Source organism: Falco punctatus (assembly GCF_963210335.1).
Source record: "Falco punctatus genome assembly, chromosome: 5".
NCBI classification, from domain to species: domain Eukaryota; kingdom Metazoa; phylum Chordata; class Aves; order Falconiformes; family Falconidae; genus Falco; species Falco punctatus.
In genome coordinates this window covers 6,613,357-6,639,078 of record NC_137584.1, presented here as the reverse complement: position 1 = coordinate 6,639,078, position 25,722 = coordinate 6,613,357, and the positions used below count along the sequence as shown (strand labels likewise).

At 43.0% G+C, this 25,722-nt stretch overlaps 1 long non-coding RNA gene across 1 annotated transcript; it reads left to right on the top strand.

Moving 5' to 3' along the window:
* The first annotated feature begins 1,127 nt into the window (after positions 1–1,127).
* Positions 1,128–23,245, top strand: LOC308064661. Its single transcript, XR_013928474.1, has 2 exons — positions 1,128–5,500; positions 5,547–23,245. It is a non-coding gene; the product is annotated as an uncharacterized lncRNA (long non-coding RNA).
* The last annotated feature ends 2,477 nt before the right edge of the window (positions 23,246–25,722 follow it).

Here is a 25,722-nt window from a genome sequence, read left to right as displayed (position 1 = left end):
CATTCTTCCAAAAGTAGCTCAATGACAGCAGTGTCGCAAAGGGGGGAAAAAGGCATCTTAAGGCCACAACAAGTTTGGGGGAGATGCGTTCAGTTTTTTAAAATTAAACCTCCCTTTATTCTGCTGTTTCATTGCCTAGTAAAAAAATATACAAAAAATGAAGATCAGTCATTAAAGCGCTAAAGTAATCTCATGATTCACATTAAAAAAGCATGCAATGATTGTGGTTTTTTTCTTGGCACGATATGTGAATTTTACACAGCGACTATGATTTTTGAAATCGCCTGCCGTAGGCCACCTCCGCGATGCGGACGGCCGAGCGCTCCGAAAGGCGGGCTGCGGGCGCCCGTCCGTTTCCCGCCTCAGCATCACCCACCTTTTTAGGTACCGATTCAAGCGACAGCGAAGCGAAAGGCCGCACAGCCCCGGCCGGGGGCCGCCCCAGCCCCGCCGCCGGCCGACAGCACTCCCCCACCAGCCCCGACACGGACCCGCCGGCGAGCAAAATGGCGCAGGCCGCACAGCGGCCCGCCGGGCGCCGCCCGCTGCGGGACAACACGGTACCCGCCGCCCGCCCACTCCCAGCCCCACGGGACACCGCCTCCGGCAGCGACCCGCCGCGCCGCGCTCCCGCCTCCCTCCCCGCGGGCGTGCGGGGACACGCAGCTCGACCCTCTGCACCGCCGCGGGGCACCGTGCGCCCGGCCGCGCCCGCCAGCTCCAGCCTAAAGCACCGCACACAGCAGCGCGGCGCCCGAGCCTCCCAGCGCAGAGCAGAAGCCCGGGCGCCCCCCCTTCCCGCCCAGGAGGCCGCGCACGCCCCAGCAACCCGCAGCTCACCCTCCGCCGCCGTCGCTCCCCAGCGAAAAGGCAGGTTAGGTGGCGCTCGCCAGCTTTATATGCGCGGCGCGGGGTGGGAACGAGGCTGGCCGCGCCCCTCTCCCCGTGAGCTGAGGGGCGGGGACCCCAAGGACCCCACGCGGGGCGGTGTCTACCTCGTCCGGCGCGCGCGGGGACGCGCGGAGGGGCGGGCGGCCGCGCGCGCGGCCGGCGGGGCGGTTGGCGGGGTGCGCGCAGGGCCCGGCCGCGGCCCGCTGGGGGAGGGGAGGGGGGCTGGGCACCGGGAGCGTCCCCTTTCCCCCCCCTCCGCTCCCAGGCGGGCAGGGCCCGGGCTCCGGCCCCGGCCCCGCGGTGGCGGCAGCTGCCCTGGGGGGTAGTCGGCAGCCGCTGCCAGCTTGCCCCGGGCTTCTCACGCCTGGGCCTGCGGGCCTTCCCCACCCAGGGGGGCTGAGCGGGGGAGGCTGCTGCGGGCTCAGCTGCCCGCCCCCCAGGCCGGCCAGAGCACGGGGGAACCAACGGGAGGGGGCTACCCTCTCTCGCTGGGGCTGGTGTGCCCTGAGGGGAAGGAAAGAATGAGCACTCCAGTCTGGCTGCTGAGCCTGTTTATACGGTTTGGATCACGGGGCTTTTGCACAAAACGTAGAGCCAGCAAGTGAAGGCAGGAACCCGATACAGCTCTGCCTCCCGGACTTACAAAAACATGTTTTCCGTTGAGTACTGGTTTCTTGTATCTGTCTTCTGCTACTGTTCCCAAGGGCTCCAGCAGGTTAACCTTCTATAGCTATGCCTGAACGTTTCAGCTTTCCTTCGTCTCTAATTAGATGTTTCTGAAACTTTAACCACATGCACGCCCTTTCCCTTTTTGGGTGTAGCACGCAATGCTGTATCCCTGTACAGCGTTCAGAGTCATCAGGGCTGAAAAATCTCCTGTTACCCCCAACACACAAAGAAATGAAAGCTTTCTGCAGCTTTGCACTCTTAAAAAGTCTAAGGATGTTGTTCCACAGCGAGCCTGAGTGGACTTCCCAATCCCAGCACAGCTTTAGCCACACAAAGTCATAGGGTGGCACCTCAGTGAGAAGGCGGCTGGACCGGCCTCCTGTGCTGCTGGGGAAGAAGTGGGGGCAGGTACCTGGGCTACGGTGGGGATGGCAGGAGCACTACAGCCTAGATGAGGTTTAAACTGATAAAAAAGCACATCCTAAATTCTCAGAATGTTCGTGGACGTTCTCACTAATTGTTTATAAATAGTCTTAACTTTTTTTTTTTTGTCTGCCTGTTTATTGGGAGGTTTAATAATCAACTTAGTTGAGGCAATCAGGAAAAAAACAAGGAAGGCTGAAGAAAAGCTCAAAAAATTGTTTGGTGTTTTGACAAGTTGTTAAGAATACTACAAAAACTGATGGTCCACAAGATGGACTGTCGGTGGAAGGGTCTAACTGTTGTGAGCAGATAAGGGAAGTCTAGAAAAGTGAGTTGTGAAGTGCTAAAATACCTGGCACTTTCATTCCTAAAATTATTGAGATTAATACCACCAGGAAAACTAAATAGTAGAAAAGTTTTAAACATGTTTTCTTCCGCAGCCCATGGCGGGAGATGGTGCTCATTTTCTCTCTGCTTTTCTTCTTCCACATCCCACTTTACTGGCCTGAAGTCTTCCTCCTGCCTGCAAGCAGGGTGGCCCAAATGGCAGACTGCAAGCTGCAGCTTGCCCACCCACCACCTTTTCTGCTGTAGAGGCATGAGGAAAAATGTCTACATGCTGCCTTTTCCTCTGAGTGCCTCCCATCTACACTTGTTTGAGCTGCTGTTCCCATAGGAGAGCGGGTGCAAAACTATAACCATCAGGGAACAGTTGCTAGTGCTTTAGGCAGGCTCAGCAGTTGAACTTGGGCATGGGCAAGCAGTTTACACCATTGTGACCTATTCAAAAGGTCTCCAAACTGATGGTTGCCACATGGCACTGTAAATGTTAACCCACCCTTCCATAGCGACATCAGGGTTAAAGATAAGGGAAGTAATCACAGCCATTAATCACAACTCGATTGGCCCTAAAGAAGGAAGGCAGCTCCTTACCATTCCTTTCTTAAGTGCTAAATAACTACATCTTTTCTGCAGCACCTGTGGAGGGTTTTTACTTGTTCTCTCGAAGAATGGAATTTCTTTCAGTGAGGGAAAAAAAAGAGAGTCTTAATTTAAGCCCAAAGTACATTACCTAAAGCATGAATGAGTACTATTTTAGTTTTCAATTGATAATAAGAAGGCTATAAATAACGAGGTGACTAAGGGCCTGTCCAGGGCTGTGGTGTACTGCTCTGCATTGTGAGCTCTGCAGGAGAAACACCGGTGCGCCTTACCTCAGGGAGCCTTGTGCCTTGCAACATTACCACACACTAGCTTTAGTAATTTGGGAGAAGAAAACATTCATCTCTCTGTCAGATTGTAGGGTGCAGGTTTACTAGCAGCGCTTGAATGCACATTGTATGCAAACTTTCTATCCCTAAAGAAATGTGCCTCATCTTTCTCAGCATCATCTAAGTCTGCTAGCACTGGCCAAGCTTGGGGTCAAGTGAAGTACCTCTTAATTGCAGGTAGGCAACAATTACAATTACAAGGCTGAAAAATGTGAACCGAAACAAAATAAAATCATACATCACAATTACAGGTTATATTTAAAAGCTAGGTGCCACCTTAGCTGCCTGCCTTTCACTCCTTCAGGGTTCCGCATGTTTAACCTATATCCCAGGTGTCTGGATGAGGGTGCAAGCTGTAGAGCAACACCTGATCCTCAAACCCTGTTACTCCCCAGGGAAAGCATAAAGCTGATCTGAACCGTAAACCTGGCTGCTGTAAAGTGTTGCTTTATAGATGAATCGCTTCTGAATTTAGCTCACCACACAGCTGCATGCTCATCCACAGAGCAAGCACTGGTGGGAGCGCTGGGTATGAGATAAAGGGGCTGTACTGGATTGATTGCCTCTTTTGAGGCCCATGCAAATGTACAACAGCCTGAAAGGCTGGTGGTGTGGCTACCTCCAGGGCTTTTCAGCTCTAGGCCACTCTCTCCAAGTCCTCTTTTCTTGTTTTAAATGATTTCTTTCTCTTTATTTCTGTCTTCCCCCTGCTTCCCTTCTGTTCCTATTTTAAGTCTGGCTTCCTGGATTTTCTCCAACAGCTTTGCAGCTTTGATGACTCACGTGTCTTGGTTTGGGGCTGTTACCAGTGCATCCTTTGGGAAGCTGAGTTTCCCTCCCCTCTCACCTTCCCGGCAGGAAGTCTATTGTATGCAGCTTTAATGTCTTCCTTCTCAGAACAGATAGTACTCGTTGTAAAATCCTGAGCTGACTTTGCCATTATTTTACATTGTGCATCATAAAATGCATGAGTTGGGAAACAATTTCATTTAGCTTGTGATTTTGGCCCTGGTTTTAATGTTTTCCAGAGACCAGAATTCTTTATTTAAACTTATTCTTAACTCTGTCTCTTTGAAATTTTAGTTACTTTAGCGTAACAGAAAGACAAGTGCTTTTTTTAAAATGATAAATGAGATTATAAACCCATTAGAACAGCTCTACAGGGTCAGACCAGAGTCCATCCCCCCCAGTATCCTGCCTCCAACTGTAGCCAAAAGTAAACACCTAGGGAGGGGAGTAGGGATAGAACAAGCACGCAGGGATCCTCTCCTGAGTATTTGCCCAGCCTCTGGGAATATAAAACTTGGAGACCTCCTAGAGGGTTGGTGGAGGTGTAGTGCGTGTGTGAATGTAACAATCCTCCATTAATTTGCTACCCATAAATTTGCCCAGTCTTCCTCAGAGCCTTTATAAAATTGTAGCATCTTCAGTAACAATGGCAATGAGTACCACAGCTTAATTAGCATTACAGGAAAATGCACCTCCTTTAGTTTGCTTTGTATCTGCTGTCTGTTCGCTCATTGCACAGCTTTAGAAGCAGCGGTGGGCAATCTGTCCCTCTGTAGTCATCCGCTCATTAAGCCCCCTCCAATCTCTTCTTCAGGATGAAGAAACCTCATTTATTTAATCATTTCTCATATGGGAATCAGTTCCTACCTTTGACCTGATTCTCATTGCTCTTCTCCAAACTTCATGTTTTTTTTTTGAGATGGGAGTCCCAGAGTATGCATTGTATTCAAGAAGCAGGTACAGGTGTGATGATGTTCTCCTTTTACTTGTTTGTTCCCTAGCACTTCCTGAACTTTGGTTTCCTTTTTTGACTATTGCTGTGCATGGAGCTGACGTTTCCACAGAAGTGTCTGTCATAGCTGCAGGATCTCATGTCTCAGCAATGAATGAAGGTCAGAGCCCATAATTTTACATTTGTGTTGTGTTTGCTTTTCTCAGTGAGCAGTGCTTTATATTGATCTATGTGGAATTTCATGTGTTGCTGTTATAGGCACTCAGGTTTTTAAGCTCCTGCAGCTATTTATGCATCAACAATGAATAATTACTACTTTTTTTTTACCCCTCTGCATATCACCTTTTCCAGATCAATTCAGTAAGTTCACCAGTACAGGTCATGCAGATTTCAGTGGTAGTTTTCTTCCACTGTGAAAATGAACCATTTACTTCTACCCTCTATTTACTGTCTTTTACCTGTTATCCCATGTCTGCTTAGTTTGCCTAAAATCATTTGCTAAGAGGCTTAAGTGCGCTCTGCTTAGTTTGCCTAAAATCATTTGCTAAGAGGCTTAAGTGCGCTAGATTGTGTTATCAAATGCTTGCTGATGAGAAGCATGATGTGAATTTACCAAGTGTTCTGACTGTCACCCTACAGATCGTATTTATCTAGATGCGCACTAATTCTACTTTTTATATTGTTTTTACTTATTTGCCTGGTACAGATGTCAGGCTTGGTGGGCTGTAGTTTTCTGGATTTCCCTAGAACCTTTTCAAAACATTATAATCCTGTTGGCTACTTACACTTCTTTAGCACCAGAGCAATTCCAGGTGAGAGCTCACACACCACAGTTAGCAGTTTCACCCATTTCCTGTAAGGCATCATGTGATACTGTCAAAACTTAACTGCAGCATCTTCAAGAACTTTGAAGCAACTTCTCTGATGAATGCCTCAAAAGTGGTGTAGTGTGGTGTGATGTGAGGAATTTCCCCAGATCTTTAACACTGAACACAGGAGCAAAAAATTAATACAATTGCAGGGCCTAATTTCCTCTGAGCAGACTTACTGTGCCTCATGAGTTTGGAAAGGCATATGTTATTAGTTTTGATAGACCAAACACTTATACTGGCATGTATTGTTGTGGGCTTCCTTTTGCCCTTTTTCAAGTTTTTCTTGAATGGTGATTTTGTGCCTTTAAGGTAGTATTCTCAGTTTGTCTTCACGCCACTTGAAAGGATTTATAGCTGCCTACGTATTTGTTGCTGTCGGGGGACATCACCCTACTCAACTCTTCCCCAGCCCAGGGTGTAAGCTCCCACCACTTCCCTTCTGTTAAATCTAGTGGGTAGGTGGTCACAGTGTGAGTCAGCTCAGGTGGCTGCTTCACTAGAAAACTAATGCATGGATGTTCCTTTTAGTTTTGTTTTTAACGAGCATCTTCATTTTTATGTATCTCCCTGTTCTGAAGTTGAGCACAGCTGTGATGGATATTTGGGTTTTCTGCTGCAAAGACAGAGTAACTAAAAGTACAACTGGTGCTTATATAAACACACTTGGTTTACTGTCAGAATCTAATTTGTTTATATATGGCTAAAATTAATAGTGAAGCATAACTACGTTTTATTTAAGAAAAAATCCCAGACCCTCTGCACTTAGTTACTTAAAAGAAGCAATAAAGTTGGTGTATTAAGACAGCCAAACTAATTAATAGTAATAATTTTAAGTTAAATTAGTTATTTTTCTCCTCTGTTTACCCAGGTAAGTCTGTGTGCTGTCTCTGGGAATACATAATTGTAACTATTTTATTGTTTAACGTAAGCATTCGTTATCTTGAGCTACAGCAGCACTTCAGTATGCCCAAAAATACTTGCAGGAAATTTCAGTCTTTGTTAGTGTTTAGAAACGTCATCTTTCTCTTAGTGTTTAAATCCCTTGTATGTTATTCTGCGTAAGCAGCATATTATTGAAAGATAATACGCTTCATTTAATTGCTGTAGAGTTGCTGCTTATCATACTGGCTTTTGCTCACCCTTTGTTCAGTGGAAGCCCTGTAGAAAGATGTGAAAAGAGCAACCTGCTATTTAATATTCTTCTCATAGTTGTAGGACCCAACTGTCAATTAATATCACTTGCAGTCGCTTAAATCATTAACAAAGCATAAGAAAAAAAAAGGCTTTTCTGTCATATTTATACAGCTGTGACAAATTGAGTGTCAAACTCACTTTTAAATAGGAAATATGTGCCTTAACAAGAGGCTACCTCTGATTCTTAGAGAAGACAAGACTGCTGAGCTATCTGGTTTTTGTAACCAAAATTGTTTTTAATATTGCCATCTTCCACAGGCTTGCTTACAATTGAAATATCCTATGATCGCACTCTATACAGAATCAGGAAAAGCAATACGTACTCAATTTGCTCTTTCTAAAACCAAGTATCATGTGAACGATTACAACAAAATAGAAGTTGTAAAACTGCATTCCAGTATATGGAATCGAATATGGATGTGGTAAGTACAGATCTCTGTGTAAGAAAAACAGTACTCCCTTGGAAGCAGAGATTTATTGGAAACTTCTTTAACTGCTTAGAGTGTTTAATAAAGTAAGAACATAAAATATGAATACATATCATTATACTCATCCTATGTGTATTAAAACACATAAAAATGTTTTTTACAAAATAGTAAAGATGTAGATTTAATTTTCCATCAAGTCTTCACTTTGAATGGACTGTAAGTCTTTCCTTCTATGAAGCTTGCATAGACACAGGTATTTCTCAAATCTTTTATTATAGAAATTTGGTTTTGTGTTGTCTTGTTCTTAAAAACAGCACAATTTCCAGGACAGGGTAGTGTGTTAGCAGGTTTTGTGAGTGTATCTTGCTTTTAGCAGCTCAATTCTCATACAAGGAGAGATCAAACAACACTTTCTATAGATGTGCTTTAACTTTACAGTTAAGTAGAGCTTATGAGCTGCTGCTGAAAGGGATGACTTTGTTCTTCACTTCTCCCCTGTCACCACTACAAGTAATCATCATGCTGCTACAAGGAACTACCTGGTGCAACAGAAAACAATTCCCATCCCTCCTCCCCCAGCTTTAGTTTTCTAGTGAATCAGCCACCTGAGCTGACTCACACTGTGACCACCTACCCACTAGATTTAACAGAAGGGAAGTGGTGGGAGCTTACACCCTGGGCTGGGGAAGAGTTGAGTAGGGTGGTGTCCCCCGACAGCGACAAATACGTAGGCAGCTATAAATATGAGGTAAAACCCATATGGAAAATCCTTCAAAAATGGGTGTAGCACCTATCTAATTATGTCTGAATGCAAGAATTCTACCATTAAAATAAACCAGTTTTAAGATTTAAGAAGTCTGTTCTACTGTTTGTTGTTTACTCTTGTGGTGTAAGGAAGAGATATCTAAATAAAATTAAGTTGTATGAACAGTTGATGCTCAGAGCTGTGTACTATGGTTGGCCCTACTAAAGAGCAAGACAATTGTGATGCTCTGCCCTAGGATATGTAAGATAAGTCTGCCTAGTTTTTGAAGGTGGGCGCTGTATTTGTCAAGAACAGAAAGAGAAGCATAGTTAATCCTGTAACTGTGATAATATCCATAAAAACCACAAACCAGCCATTTCAGTTGTGTAAATAAAACTTGTAAACTTGAAGAGAAGGTAAACTAATGTATTTCTGACTTTCTAGGAGGGAACTTACAGCATTATAAAATCTTACTAGGTATACAAGCATGTGTTCCTTGCCCTGATATTCCTGACTGAAGCTGGTAGCTGAGCTCCTGATGCTGGTGGGGCTGCATCCTTCTGTTAATGATCAAAGTTCTTAGACAAGCTACCTCCTGCTGAAAGCCCTCCTACACTCTAACCTGCTTTGCCTGGTTGTGCTCTCTTGGATATTCCCCCAAAACTCAAAGAAGCTCACCCAGGCTCTCCAGGCAACAGGGGGAAAGACCTGGGCATTTCAGAAATTGCATGTTCTCTCTGCCTGGTCAACAGTGAACAGAAGAATAAGACAAGGCCATCCTGTTTCCTGGTCCTCAGCTTCATGTATGCTGTGTAGGGAAAGTATGGGACAAGGCTGCCACTCCTTGTCAGCACTGGGAACATGATCTGCTTGGCTACAGAATATGCAGCTAACAGGCAGATCCTGCCATGGCCTCTTCTAGCTGTGACCATCCCACTCAGCCCATCTGACAATTCCTAACGTTACATCCTTGTAGGAGAGTCCACTGACAGCTTTTTATTGACATACTGGCTACAGAGCCAGGTGATACAAATGCCAGTGATCCATGGACTCAGCGTGATGCAGCCTTTCTGCTGAATTCAAAAGGAGCTGTGGAGCAATTCCCTACTCCTCTAAAACAATGGAAAAGCAAAGAAGACTTCAGAGGCTATCACAGTGCACTGTAAGTTGCGTCACCTGAACTGAAAAAATTCTTTGATGATGATGCTTTGTTTTATAAGAACAAAAAAGAAACTTCCTAAAGCACTATTGAAGAAAAAAGCTCATCAGTGCTGCTTTATGCTCTTAAATGTCAGATAATCTACTTGAAATTATGCTAGTTCATTGGGCCAACACAGCATTTAAACAACCATTTTATCACATTTCTTTCATTTTTCTTTCTTTTTCTTTCTCTCCTTGGGCTTCTCAAGCATGCACTTAGTCTTCTGTAAGTGGATATGGAGAGAGGAGTGGATCTTACTTCAGGAAATGTTAATTGATATGTTTCATTTCTCTTGAAGATCTTGCAGTTTATTGGCATGCTTAGAGTAGTTTCCGTGGTCTGCCGTGGGAGTTTGTGACAGCTTGATTGTTGGGTTTGTGTTTTACGTGCAAGTAAAGGATAAAACAAGATAGCTCTAGCATAGTGAATACATATTATACCAGGAATGTCCAAGCATTTGAAAACCTTATCCAGCCCGACAGACTGGTTGTAGGCAGAAGCAGACTAAGAAATTACATGTGTCCTCTCCTTCTGGGAGTTCTGTGGGTCCAGCTCGATACGTCCCTCTCCTCCTATCTCCCCAGTTTGAGTTACCACAGACCACATTAGGATTTGCAATAACTTGTTTTTACTTTATACCCATATTTCTACAACCGAGGCAAGACTCACCTCGCAGGCACCGGGAGGGACAAGCATGCAGAGAGGCAGCCTGTGGCTCTTGCCTGTGTTCCTCCACACCCTGTGTAGGACGCGGCCGTGGGCCTGTGCGCGGTGAGAAATTTCTGAAGGTTGCAGCAGAAGAGCTGGTGAAGCAGAAATGCGCTGTATGACGCTGCATGACAAGACAAGAAGCTGAAACCTTGTTTGAACTTGTAAGCAACCTGTTTCGCAGTGCTGATCGTCTAAGTCTTGTCTAAGTACACCTGACCCGCAGCCAGTCTGGGAGAGAGATGCTTGATATAGGAGTGGATAAATTTCCCCCGTTTTTGATTTTGTATGGGATGACCATTAAGATCATTCCTCTGTAAACACAAGAGGGCACTCCCACCTCACTGCTAAATGGCTTACGGCACTTGTAAAAGGACGTTCTTAATGGAACAATACAGAATCGCAGCTACCTCTTTGTACATGCTTTGATAATAATAACTATGCATTTATAAGCCACACATTTATAGGCCATATTTAAGAAATATGGTCTTGGTTTGATGCTTTCTCCAAAATAGTATGTATGAAGAAAAATTTCAATTTAATCCTTGATCTCAATGAAGTAAGACCAAAGCTCATATGTCCTTATAACCAGAATTACATTGAAACTGGGCGATTACAGACTATTTGAGGGGATTTCAGGTACATTGTCTCATGGAAACAGAGACTACTTTTGTCTACAATAGCAAATTCCCTAGGAGGAACTACAGAAAAGGGGAATGAGATTTAAAGTTGTTATGCTTGCCAACACTTGCATGTTTTGAAGTAGAATGTTGATGCTCCATTCACGCAAGTTTCCCTTACCCACTTGCTCTTGTCTGCCTGGTGTGCTTTGCACACTCTAGTCACACAAGAATAAATGTATTTTAAACTTACCCAAGGGCCTCTCAGCTGTTGGGATCAAAGTCTCACTTGATCACTCAGAAAGGTTTTAACAGCTCTTTATAGTGTCCAGCACAGCAAATGAAAATCTAGACTTGTAAAACAGAATTTTCTGCACATTTTGAAATACAAATAAAACCAAGAAGTAATTACTCTTTAAAGGGAAATACAAACATACAAACCCCAAAGTCCACTGTGCTAATTATCTCAGTTTAAAGGCTTACATTTCCTTCAGTCAGAGATAATTATTTGGTATGGTCTAAAGCTTTTCCACGGGGCAACAAATTTTAATGCCACTTTTAGCCTTTTCACATTCTTTCTGCAAGGTATTTTTCCATCCCATTTTCACGTAACTGGGATGTACTTTTTATTTTCGCTTAGCAGTCCCCTCTCGGTGAAGGCTGTTGTAGTCTCTGTTCCCTGTAGGAGACAGAAAGTGTGGGGCAGTGGAATAAGGAGTGGAGTGGGAGGAGGGAGGCCTGGCAGTCTCCAAGGGGAGATGGCAGAGTTGCATATGTGAGTCTTGTCCAGATGTGCTTGGTGATCTTCCTCTGTGCTCCTTATCCCTTCTTCTTACCCCCACACTTCTTTTGATCATTATGAGCTTCACCACCAATTTCTTAAACAACTCTCCCTTTGGCCAAGAGGTGTGATGTCTCTCTTCCACAGCGTTTTGGATTTGGGATGCTGAAAGCAAGGAACAGAAGAAGGATCTGCACCGTCTAGTATAGCAGATTAATTGACAGCACTCTGGGGGAAAATTTGTGGGAGCAGAAGTGTAAAGTACTAAAATAAGAAGTATGGAGAGTGCTGGCATGTGAGTATGTGCTGTGGGCTCCTCCACTGCATTTTATCTTTGTGACACCACTTTTTATTTTATGGCCCAGCAAATCCATAAACTCATACCTGACTACTTCATAAAACACACAGTTAAGTACGGTTTGAAAATATTAAAAGCAGGTAAAGTGTTTGTGAAGTAACTTCTTAGAAAAACACTGGGTCTAACAGAGTTTTCTGTTATTAGTTGCCTCTCCAAAGAAATCTGGTTTAAAAATGCACATTCTGCCTGAAACAAATGGAGTAGTGGCAGATTCTTTTGGGTCAAGGTGCTCATTTAATTTCCAACCATGATCTTCTCCTCAGAAATACCCAATGATTTATAAATACGGATATTTCTGAAATGGTGATCGTAAAAGCTGACTTTTAGTTCTGTTAATGATCTGTATTGAGGAGGCTGGCTGCTCTGTAGAAGGCCACCTCTACCAGCACCAGGAAGTTATTCCCCCAGTAAGGATCAATAGTGATTATTAAAACACAAAAAATCAATTTGAAATGCTAGTGAACCTCCCATAGGACTTCCCCCACCCCCCACCCCCCACCAAATGCTCATTCTTATGTTTGACAGAGTTTAGACAGGAGGAGGAACTCATGGCAAGTAGTATAATTTGAAAATATAGTGTGTGCTGGTTATGAATCTGGCTGTATACAAGAAATTCTTGTAATTAATTCAATTGTTTATTATATCTTTATTTCTCTTTATATTTATTTATTACTGCACTGTAAGGCCCATACAACCTCTCCTCCATGGCAAAAAACCCCATTTCCCAGTCATTTCTGCTGTCTGTCTGAGAGAGGTGTGAGGTGCTCTGGCAGACTTGGAGGCACGTTGGTGCGGAGTGACCAACCGATAGCTGCACTGCGGGTTGGAATAGGGCTTGCATTTTCTTCACGGAAGGATGGCTGCAGTCTCTTTCCTTTGACTGGAAAGTCCACAAAAACTTGCAAGAACTTAATAGGTGCTCATAAGCCTCTGTCAGGTTTGATCAAAACTGGTCAATGAGTTAACAAATACCTAGGAAGGTTCAGTCATCCAGAACAATCACTTAAGCCCCGTTATTTTTGGAAAGCAAATAGATTTTTGCTGAGTTTTCTTCATTTTGCTTCCATGGAATCAGGAAAACTAAGGAAGAATTTCAGTAACTTTCAATCTGTGTTTTTCATAGTAGAGTGTTTATCTTCCGTTACTCTAAGGGTCTCGGATGGAAATAAAATGCATTTCACATTCTCTCTGCAACTCTGAAACCGCGGTTACAGTCATCCTGAAACTGCTGTGTCAGCTCCGTTGTGCGGATTAGTGCAGCCAGCAGATCTATGCAGTGACTAGATAAAATATGCAACCACTGTGGATGCCACCATTTCCACATCAGCTTCTGCTTCATGACACCTTTAAGGTGTAACAAGAATAAAATAGCTTTGCAACCACAAACGCTGTGTGGAAGCTTTTTTACTCTCTCTTTGGGCTGTGTGTGGAAAACTTTGCATTTTGTGCAGGCAGCTCCTGATGCACAGGGCATGCTGCAGCGCAGAGGGAGAATCCTGCAGCGCTGGAGGCAGTGTTGGGGTGCGCTGAGGCCAATGCTGTTTGGGGACAGCCAGTCTTGACAACTTAGACTCAGGAACTTCCATTTGTTAACTGAACTGTAGCAATAAACAGTTCAACTGCTCTCTACACTTAGGCTTCGGTTTCGGATGTGTTTAAACAGTACAGGAAGCAACCACCAATGAGAAAACCTGTGAAAAGCTGAACAGCAAAAATGTTTCTTTAAATCATATCTGGAAGTAAAACAACAAAAATGTTTTCTTATAGCATCGGTGGATGGCAGCTTAAAAAGGTACTGAAGCTAGATCAAGTCAGTAAGTCCTGAATCTCATCCATGCTCAAAAACATGAGTCAAATTTAATTCCAGACTCTTGCATGGCTGCCTGCCCAGAGAAACCTACTACGGTTAGTGACAGAGCAGTTTCCCTCAAATAGTGTGGAAACCGTCCAGCGGGCAAAGATGACTGAGGGTGGATTGTTTTGAAACAATATACAGATAATGCAGAGCATTAGTGTACGTGACTGTCTGTACAGAAATTCAAGAAGCCATTCAAGGAGGGAAATCAGCAAGAATAATAAAATGGAAGATCGTGAAGCAATGGCTGTAGACAAAACCTGCAATAATAATTGTCACTAATTGGTTGAAAACTTGATCCATGTTATTTCTGTACTATGAGAATGGGAAAGAAAGAACAGACTTAAAAGTGTTCCAGTTTACAAATATATTAACTCCAGCATCTACTGACATCAGAAGTCCTTCAATTGACTTTACTAGACCTTTAATCAAAACTTAAGTCACTGGGAAACACCCGAATGGAGTCAAGAGAATAATTTGTGTGAGCATACATTGTCTGAAAAGTAAGAGGCAGTGCTCTAACCGTCTGCTGCAGATGATCGTCAGCAAAGGAAAAGTGTCTGAAAAACTCCTGAAGATCCAAATGAAGCATCCCCAGAATGCTGCTGAGCAGAAATTTCTCTTGAAAAGCAGGACTATGCAATAGGATGGTCTTAAAGCTCCTTGGCTGGTTATTCTGTCCAGATCTTTTACCCTTTAAGTATTTCAGTGCTTTTAAAATGTCTTCAACAAGAAAACTAATAGATTTGGATATAAAGGGATTAAAAAAGGGACTTTAAAATGTAGCTGTTAGTTAAACATTTGTAAATGTAAATATTTTTTAACTGGTGATGTAGTTGTGCAGCATTCATGTGTATCTGGCTTGATAAGAATAGGAATAATATTGCTATTCAAATAAAAAACAATACCAATCAAAGTTTTGATTTTCATAGGAGAAAAGCACCTACAGGTGTCAGCGGAACTTTCTGGCAGAACAGATACTGGTCAACTTAAAAAAAATACGAATTCAAACATGCAGTCCTGTGCTGAATAATATGCAGTCTTGATTTCTAATGAACAGACCCCATGCTGGGTGGCCGGTCAGGACGTGCATGCAAAGCCTCCGGGTTAGCTGACGGAGCCAACACAGGAGGTGCGGCTCTTGGTTTTATGATGTGCTCAGTGCATTTCCACGGGACCCTGCAGAGGTAATGCCTGGATAAAGAACATTGCTTTAGGGATAAAAGCAAGTCTGAAAAACAGATTTAATAATTGGTAGAAAAAGAGAGTGACATTGATTTGAGGTCATTGTCCAATAAAGGTTTGTAAATGTTTGTATCTTACTTAATATTCTTGGTCTCGCCCAAGAAAAGGGGTTCAATGGATATCTAGTGATGGAGTGTTGTAGGCAAAGAAACCTGGAACATTTTTATACTGAGGTCAGGGTTCAGAGCTTTCATTACAGCGATTAGCATAATATAGCATACACTTTATGCTGTGTATATGTAATGTATTTATATACTGCCAAATGTATAGCTTTCTATATATACATATATAGAGATATACATGTGTATGGATATCTAAATCTATATACATATGCACTATGTACATATGCTATGTAGGTTTGTGCCATATATTCAGCTCATTTTAGGTTACTGCTTCACAAAGACTTTCTGTCGGTTAGTGGCGTTTGCTGTGAACTGGCAGCTCCTCCCTGCCTCTCCTCCCTGCCCCACTCTGTGCCAGGGCTATGGGGAAGGCAGTACAGGGTGAAACTGTCACCCGAGCTCTCCCGGTAGACAATGTTGGGATCTGTTGATGGAGATTATTATAGACAATTTCAGCTCCCCAAGCACCCAGAACAGTATAAAGAATATGGCCATTTAGCCATTCAGAAGATAAGGGGCAGGTGATTGATTAAGCAAGATTCTGCTGTCAGTCTGAGGTTATTCAGAGAAACTTCAAGTTGTAGCAGTTACTCCGAATAAGCAATATAGAGGAGTCCTGGCTCACTATGACTTTTTTGTTTTATTTCATCGTTAAAATATTTTGTTGCTCTTAATGGGGCATTCAGCATTCAAAGTGCATGTAACAGGCTTTCTGTCATCCTCTGTTACCATCAGAAATAGCAAAGATTAGAACTTTGGATGTAAATAATTACAGCTACAATCTTTACGCAGTTGTTACTCAGCCAAAACTCCTATTAACTTCAGTAGTTCCATAACATGATAATATAATTTTTAATGCCAGAGGGATTTTAGTACATTGTGTTTGTCCCCTCTTATGTTTCAAATGCCAGGCATTTTAACTGCAATACTGATCAAGCTTACCAAACAACTAACATACATCAAAATGCATTACAGTTTATAACATTTTTTATCGATATCATTATTGCAATCTTAAAATATACTTGGAAAGGTTAGGCATTTCTTCCTGACAGGAAAAAAACACCACATTTGCAAAAAAATATTCTCCTATCTACTCAATTAATTCAGTTGTTTTTAATCTGGCCTGCAAGTTTCCCGTGGCAGGGCTCTTAATCTGTCTTTACCGACTTATCTGCAGGAAGTCCTTTCTCAGGCCAAAGTTACCACATAGCTGGCAGTACCTGCCAGGTTTTTTCCAGCAGCCAGCAGTCTGCTACACAGGCAGAGAAATCAGCCAGTCCCCAGCACGTGCCTTGAGGTCTCAGATGGCAGAACAGGTGACATCTTTGTGGGCAAGAGGATGCACTGGTTAAGGCAGCCAAACATCAGGGCATGTTCACGCAACGTAGTCTTCCCTAACTGGTCATTAGCTGTATATATATCGGTGTAATTCCTGAGTTGACACTAATATGAAGTGAAAATTGTGGATGGGGAGGGGAGGTAAGCCTTACTCCTTTAAACCTTATTATCTTCCTGTGGGACTCATTCAGTACTATTATTATGCAGTCTTCTATGTCCTTGTCCCAATCCAAGGAGTTTTCTACTTCAAAAAGCCTCTAGTCCAAGCCTTTTCTGTGTGATCTGAAAAGAGGGCAAGGACATTTATTGCTCTTCTTCTGTAGAAGTCACACCACAGAAAACAATTTAGATTCCACTGCCCAGAGAAAGATACCGTTTTCCAGACTACCTCCCTAATAGCTGTGTGCAGAGGTAAACTCAGTCCGGTTGCCCAGTCCTCAGTGACCCCGAAATACCAATGTCAGCCCTGGCTGCCAAAGCAGCAGCACTTCAGAAATAAAAATATGCAAGCACTTGCATTGCTAAGTCAGATACTGCTGCATTGACTATAAAACCATGCCTTGTCCCATAGTCTGTCTGTGAATACGTAGCATAAGAGCGAGGCTACAGCCCAAAATAATTTGGTCTTGACATTAAGGATGTACAATTTTGAGGCCACTATGCCATTATTCTGTAGGGAGATCAGGTTGTTTAATGGGATATTTAAGTATCTATATTGACTTCTAATATGAATGAGCGTGATCTATGTACCTCCAGCATCCTCATGCAGTGCTTTGGAGGTAAGCAAACTGAGAAACCCAACAGATAGTCACTGCAGTTTGGGCTATTATGTTAGGCTATTGAGCCAGTAATAGCAGCTCAGAGTTATTAATTAGCATGCCTAGACATGACACAGTTATTAAAATGAGTGGATAATTTCTTCTTTGGCAAAACAATGGTAACTGGGGCACTATGGAAAAGAAAGAGGTGAGTCATCTGAGGGCAGAAACAGTCACAAGTTTGCATTCATTTTGCCATTTTAGCTGAACATTTTTAATGACTTTTCGTATACCTGAGTCAAAACAGAAAACCTGCGGTTTCAAATCCCAAATGTCAAAGAACTAAGTTGTGGAGTGTTGTTCAAAAACCCCCTCCCACCTCCTCCTTTGCTTCCTTAGATGTGTGAGGCACTGAGGATTCCCATAAGGAGTCCAAGAGCTCAGAGATGTGTTGGCACTCAGCGGGTGTGTAGGCAACGAGGATGAACACAATCTGCAGTTCTGAAGGAACTGGTTCCCTTCCTGGGCACTGACAGAAAACTGCCCCTCATATCTGGTCGTAAATTCAAACATGATTCAAAGAATTTAAATAGTGATTTTTAAAAAAAGTAGAATTGCAAGTAAGAATTCCTGCTGTACATGAAGAAAATTATTTTTAACAATTTCTCACATCTGTCATAAGTTCAGTCGTCATCAGTATCAGTGAAGCTGTAGTGACTGACACTGAATGAGAATCCGATCCTCTCATTCTGCCTCTCAGGAGCAGAGTCCATGTGGAGGCACACTGGCTTGTGTGGCTAGATGGGTGGTGATCCCATCGTGATCATTCTCTAAATGGTGGGACTAGCTGCATAAGGTATCAGCAGGCATGGGGCCATGAGTTAGTCCCAGAAAGGAAATTAAATGCCGGTGGCTTGGTCTGACCACTAGAGAAGGAAGATTTTTATTTTCGGAGGAAAGGGGCAAAACCAGGATTTGGGATGTACGGATCTAGGAACAAGAGCCTTGTCCTTGCAGCACAGGATTGCTGTTCTCAGGCAGCAGACCATAAGCTTTGTACTGAATCTGCAAGGCAGCAGGGCTGCAGTTTGTCAGGCTTCCTCTGTCTGGGCTTTTCTTGACATGCCTGTAGCTTTGTTTTACTTGGTCTAGCTGTGACAGCAATTTCTCAGGTTGGCCGGGTGTCTGTGGTTAATTTATCTTGCCTTTGTTTATCTTTGTGTGGTACAACCATAGTTCTGTATAGATATTGTAACAGGCCGTTATTCTGTATGTAGAACGAGATATTTAGGACTTTAACACAGTGATGCAGCGTAGAGAAATACAGCCCTGGTATGATAGCATGAGCCTTGAGAAGTCAAAAACCAGGATGCAGCCCAGAGGAATGCAGGCGTGGGATGATAAGAGATAAGGCACTGACCTGGCACCCGAGACCCCACGGTTGTAAACATTCTCTGATGGTCAGATAAAGAAACACAGACCTGGACAAAACTAGTTGCAGGGATAACAAAGGAAATAAATAAATAGAATATTCTTGCGGTGAAGGGGAGGTGCTGGAGCGTGTCCAGAGAAGGGCAGCGGAGCTGGGGAAGGGTCTGGAGCACAAGTCTGATGAGCAGCAGCTGAGGGAACTGGGGGTGTTTAGCCTGGAGGGAAGGAGGCTGAGGGGAGACCTTATCGCTCTCTACAACTACCTGAAAGGAGGCTGTAGGCAGGTGGGGGTGGGTCTCTTCTCCCAGATAACGAGTGAAAGGACAAGAGGAAATGGCCTCAAGTTGCACCAGGGGAGGTTTAGATTGAATAATATGAAAAATTTCTTCACTGAAAAGGTTATCAAGCATTGGAACTGGCTGCCCAGGGAGGTGGTGGAATCACCATCCCTGGAGATATTTAAAAACCGTGTAGTTGTGGTGCTTAGGGACGTGGTTTAGTGGTGGACTTAGCAGTCCTGGGTTAACAGTTGGAGTTGATGATCTTAAAGGTCTTTTCCAACCTAAATGATTCTGTGATTCTATGCCTGAGGTCCAGGGAGCCTTTTACAGTACCCTGTGCATCATCAATGCAGAGCTGCTGTAGAGAACACCTGCACAGCCCACCTCCATGGACCTCCAGTTAGCTGGACATGGGGAGCAGACTTCTGTGAGGGGGCAACCCAGTTTTACCTGGGACTGACAGGTGGTACAGGTGAAAATTCTCAACACCTCAAGATCATTTCACACTTTACTGAGATGATATGCAAAGATAAGGACATAGTAGCAGCAGCAGCAGCATGGCACAGTATAGCATAGTATTTACTTTCCTGCCACCAGGAGAACGCAGCTGAGAAGAGTGCATTTAGTAATTCACAATTATTCTGTGTAAGCTAAGTGTGTGCGTAGGTTTACAAGCTGTGATGTGCTATTTTCTTATGCAATTCTATAGATTGTTCACAAAATGCTCTTCAAACATCAGCCCTTCCACATCTGTTTCAGAGACATTTCTGTAAATGAATATTTCCTGTTATTGCTTTCTGATTTCCCTCAGTGAAGGCGAAAGGTGATGAAATGTGTTTTATCTCTGACATCAGAAGAGATTTACTCTGCCAATCCAGAAATGCCCAGTGCCCATGAGCTACTGCTGCTGCCTGGTTTGTCAGTCTGCATGATTTACAGCAGACCCGCTGTACTGTCGTAACAAATGTGTGTTGTTCCTTTCAAGACACATTCTGTCGTGTTGTTGATGAACAGTCTGTGCTGATTCCTTCCTGGATCCGACCATCATCCAAAAAAAGGAATGATAGGCATGACAAATCTCAGATCTTGATTTCTCGTGTGCTTGCATTTCATGTTGCTCTAAGGGTGTCCCCTCGCTTGTAGTAGTGTTATCCTTAAATGGATGTCAGGAAAAAGCTGGCTTGTAGTTAGTTTGGGTAGATTGTTTTCTTTTCACAGGTGTGTTGTTGTCATGCCTGGCTATTGCAGTGATCTGTATTTGTTTCAAGCAGCCAGTCAAACTTCACTCTGGCGCTTGGCTCAGAGCAAGACGGGACCTACAGTATTGCAATTCAGAAGTTCCTCCTTGCAGGGGGATGTGGAGGATGAGAAGCAACTGTGGGTGGGAGACTCCATGGCTCAGGAATGGAAATCCCTACCCATAGTCCTTGAACAAGAGCAAGGCAGCTCTTCAGGGCTCAGAGCTGGTGTTCTTCTCTGTGCACAGTAGTCTGCAGTTTCACGATGGACTAAAGGCAGTCTGATTGCAGGATGTTATTCTCCCAGCTGTCTCAGTGTGTGTTCCCATCACCTCTCTTGTGTCAGCTCTAGCACTAGTTCAGGCATGCCTCAACTAAGTCTTCTCTTCAGAGAGTTTCTAGTCAGATTAGCAAGCAGATCTAGCTCCCTCTGCAAGGTGGTGATCGCTAAACCTGCTGTAGTAGAAGTGAATGGGTGGCACAGGTGCACCCATTCAGTGGCACTGCCTTCTTTGACCACCTTGCCATGGTCATGGGCCTACACCAACCACAGATGTGCCTCTTATATCTGTATTTTCAAGTTGACAGGAAATGATAGGAGCTAGAAACACAGGATGAGCTTCTTTATCACAGTCAGTGAAATGACTGAAGCCTAATTTTCTGCAAATTTCTACCTCACAAAGCCTGTTCCTCATTACAATGACTCCAGATTCCCCATGTTCCATTCCACAATTTGACTGCTTTCTCACTTTGTGAGGGTAATGGTGCTCTTTTGGTTATTTAGCCGAGAGAATTTAAAGAATGCCAAATATTGGTACATTACATGATCTCTGAAAACCTGATGAGGGCATGGAGGATGGCACTGGGTTGCAGTGCTACAACTGCTGCCACTCTAGCACATCAAAAAACCCAGCAGCATTTCACACAGTATTTTGTGAAATATTTTGAAGGGTGCTCATGTTGTAGAATGGTAGGCACCAACAAATGTGTTCCTAAAAGGAAAAGGCTGGATAAAATATCTCAAAAAACCCTCAATTCCATTTCTGCAATATGATGTTCTTACTCAAATTAGCCTATGTGGAAACTCGAGATAACCTTACAGTAAAGTCATGGGTAAGCCTAAACCGATCACATTCTTACTATACATTTTCTACAGTACCTCACATTGATTTTATATTATGTTTCTTTATTAATGCTTTGTAAAATGTATGCCTTAACTCATTTTTCCCATCCCTGTAAGAAAACAGTGTCCCTATCTGTAATGTGTAGGAGAAGCAGAGAGATACTATATACAATTCTAGAAACGCACCCATCAAATTGTTATGCAGTTCTCATGCATCATAAGAATTATGATAATGTGTCTTTCTGTACCAGATTTATGTGATTATATTCTTTATTGTATTTCTCTTTCAGTATTGTTCTTTTTCTCTCAAGCATTTATAAATACTTGGGTATAGTTATGAAGGACATCAGCTGCCCTTTCTTACTGTGGATCTCAGGACCACAGTAATTACAAAAATAAGTTTATTTCCAAATACACTGTGGGCTCTAGAGTTATATTTAGAATTACTGTTTTAAGCTTCAAGCTTATATATGCCTCTCCTCACACAGAGACGGTGTGGGGGGTGGGGTTGCAGAGTTTAGAGCAGGTATTTATTCCCAAATAAAGGGACAGTATAACTTAGCTGCAAGTGATGTCAGGCTGCAGAGATCAGGGGGAAAGTCTGGAGCAAGGATGTCTTAACCTTGGTGGAGGATGATCAGAATGGAAAATACTTAGGCAAACTGGACATTCATGGGCCCTGATGGGGTGCACTCTTGAATACTGATGGAGCTGGCTAATATGTGTACACAGAAATAATTACTGTAATTAACTTTGTAATTTCCATTTTTAACAGTCAACACAGAAGATAGTAATAAAATTTAAATCAGTGTAATTCCAGTTGATTTTCCTTGCCTGTACAAAGGACATCCAATCCATTCATTATGTTTTTCCTAGAACACCATGGCTTATGTTAAGGTACATTAAAAGAGAAATCACCTTACTTGAATATGGTAATATACAGCAATCTGGGAACTAATTAATAGTGCATCAGGTTTCCCTGTTTTGGGGACAGCACCATCCATCAGAGGGGCAAGGCAGGTGCCTGGGGAAGGTTTCAAGGTTAGCCAGCTCTTCTCAAATGTTGCTATATCATATCAGAGACCTTACGTTCCCCAGCTTCTTGTTTTTCAGTCTGGTCATTTGCAATCTGTAGTAATGTTGCTGCTGTTGTTTTGGTAAAACAGCCATGGGTTGCACATCTTGACAGCCAGAGTGACTGAATTGTTTGTTTTTGTTTTTTTTTTTTTTTCTTTTCAGATTACTATGTTAAAGAATTAACAGGTTTCCTAACCTTATGTAAGAAATATATGACTAATGCATTGCTTTAGTTTATGTGACAGTATAATTCTTTGTGGTTTCCCAAAAAAGGAGCCAAATTCCTCTCTGACATATATTCATAGCAATAAGCTTTTAGTAGGGATAAATTTCCCCCAGATGCCTGCTCATTTAAATCCTTTTCTTTATTTCTTCTACCTCCATTCACACAAGTTTTTGCTCTTAGGTGTTGCATTTTCACTCAATTCGTATTACAGGAGGCTAAAATGCTTTGATCCACTATTTATCTTTTAAAATGAAAGCAGATGGCCCTTATCACAACAGATAACACGCATTTTGCCCCTAGGATATGTAATGTTATTTGTTTCTTTTTGACATGCGTAGGAAGGCTCGGTAAGGGTGAAAAGGTCTAGTTAGGGGTACAGCCATTATTTCAAATGCAAAGACAACTTTTCATAACATGGAAAATTTAAAGAAATATGATCAAATTCCTTTTGCAAGAGCGAAGAGTTGCAACAGCTAACGAGGTTTTTCTTCTAAGGCATTCTTTTTGCAAAAGCTACCTATCAATTAAGCATGGGAAGAGGATATTTAAAACTTTAAAGTGCCATCTCCAAACTGAATGGATGTGAAACAACAGAAAGAGCTGACCCTGATCTGTAGCCATCCATTTCTAATCAAAAACTCATCCTGCTCTCCTTAAAGCTAATTACAAGTGAAGAGTGCAGCTCTGTCTGGAAAACAGAACTCTGCCTTTGATCAGGGGAGATTTGCTGCCTCATCTTGAAACAGCATCATTTTATTTCATAATACGTGTTTTACATCCTCGAAATAAAAATGGGTCAAAGGGTTTGGACAATGAGATTTCCTTCCTGATGTATTGAAAGAACAGCATGGCACTACTGTAGTATTGTTGCTGCTTTGAAAAAAAATTGTCAAAGCTGGCTTCCACCTCTTCAGTCTGTTGCGTCTGGTTTGACTCCTCTAGGGGGCAATTTAACACAAGCTATACACTTCGGAGAAGTTTAGGCTAGTAAGTGCTCTACCGTTGATAACAGAGATAATTTATTTCCATTTAGAAGGCCTGAACAAGCTAAAATTGGTTTGTGTGGCTACGTGTCTGTAAATGTTTTGTAAGGGGCTGCTTAGGCTGTTAAAGTGCAGAAGATCTCTGTGCTCCCAGGGTCACATCAGCCTTTTCCAGTTCTGCAGGAGGTCAAGCGGAGCTTTCTGAGTTTCCTTGCGTGCCAGAAGAGAGTCCTTTCAGCACAGGCTTGGGGACATCATCTGGCTTTTTTTCTGTATTGCTTTTGTCCCCCTTCTACCTTAAAGATAAAATAAATGCATTACCATTAGATACTAGGAAGGAATTCTTCACTACGAGGGTGCTGAGGCACTGGCACAGGCTGCCCAGAGCAGCTGTGGGTGCCCCATCCCTGGGAGTGCTCAGGGCCAGGCTGGACGGGGCTTGGAGCAACCTGGTCTGGTGGAAGGTGGAAGGTGTCCCTGCCCATGGCAGGGGGGTTGGAACTGGGTGATCTTTAAGGTCCCTTCCAACCCAAACCACTCTATGATGACATGAACAAATCAGTGACGTTTGCAGTACTGCTGCTTGACTACCTGCATGAGAGTCTTACAGGCAAGCCTGAACTCATGGCTAGGCACTGGGAGGGCACTCAGGATACTCGGAGACATTTCTCCTTGCCTAAGCTGCCGCCTGCCTGCCCTTGGGAAGTTGTGTCATCTCTGTGCCTCAGTTTCCATGAGCAAAAAGAGGACAACAAACAGCTGCATCTGATTAAAACTATGTTTCATAGTGCCTCACCAGGCTATTTGAAAGAGGAATTCTGTAAAGACCATTGTCATGGGCCCTACAACAGCAGGAGATGCCAGTCCTTTTAATGGAAGAAAATCCATAAATATCAGAGTTAATGACCCTGCTCTCAGAAACAATTTCTAGATGAAGCATTAATAACCTTGTAGCGTCACTGTGTTAACTGGGTTCAGCTCTGTTAATATTTCTTTCCTCATCTTTTTAACCAGAAGCGGTTTGTATTTCCATACTTCTTTAACCTTAAGCGCCTAGTATGTTTGAAAGGTTAATATATTTTTCTTATCAGATAAAAGATGGAAAAATAATGTAGATAAATAAATTCATAATGATATCCTTAACCAGAGCTCAGATTCTGAAGAACTGAGGAACTTTGCTCAGTCTGTTTTTAAAAGGAAAGGAATAACATTCACTAGAGGATACTCTGAATAGTGGTGCAATTAGTATTTTGGAAACTTAGGCACACATGCTTGAGAAGGCAGCTGAATGCACCATCCTTCCCTGTGAAATCCCACATAGGAGTGTTCAAAGTTCACATTAAGTGCTCGTCTGTTCTGCAACTCCAATCACGAAGCAACGTGGGAAAACCAAAGTGGGAGACTCCCTGTGCTCTCAGCAGTGAGAGTCAGAAAGATTCGTGAAAGTAATTGGTAGCCAGCAAGTAGAGACTGAAGTAGTCTGAAGTGCATTTTGACTCAAGTAGCAAAAGCTGCAGAAATGTGCAGCCCCTAATATTGACAAACAGGTTTGCCAGCATGGGAAATATCTTGAAACAAACTGATTCTTGTTATTAAACAGTGTACAAGATTATCTAGAGCATTTAAATCTTTGGATCATGCACTTGAACCTCATCTTTCATTTTTATTTTCTATTTTTTAAAATAATTAATGCATCATTTACCTTAATGAAAGAAAGGGAGTAGGGGTATTATCTGCAAAGTGAAACTTCTCTGAGCTAAAGCAGCTTAAGAACAGTTAACACAGGTTATTTGGGTGCTCTTTTTCAAAAGAGGACCAGCACAGAAAACTAAAGGCTGCATCCTAATTTATAATAGTACATATTCATTTTCTTCGGGCTACTAAAGTCTTTGCTCCTCTTCATAGTTCAAGCCAACCTGAATGTTTGATGGGGAACCAGCCTCCCCTGTGCATTAGCACTTGCACCACCATCAAGGCAATGGAAAGCAGCGTCTCATCCTGCAGGGATGAACTCTTATGAGGATGATCCTTATCCAACACCTAAAGCAGATGGAGCACCAGACTCAAAAGCATTGCTTAGCAAGCCCTTCCTTGGAGCCTTTCACATCAGAAGAGGAGGAATTGCTGCTGGTGTATCCTTTGA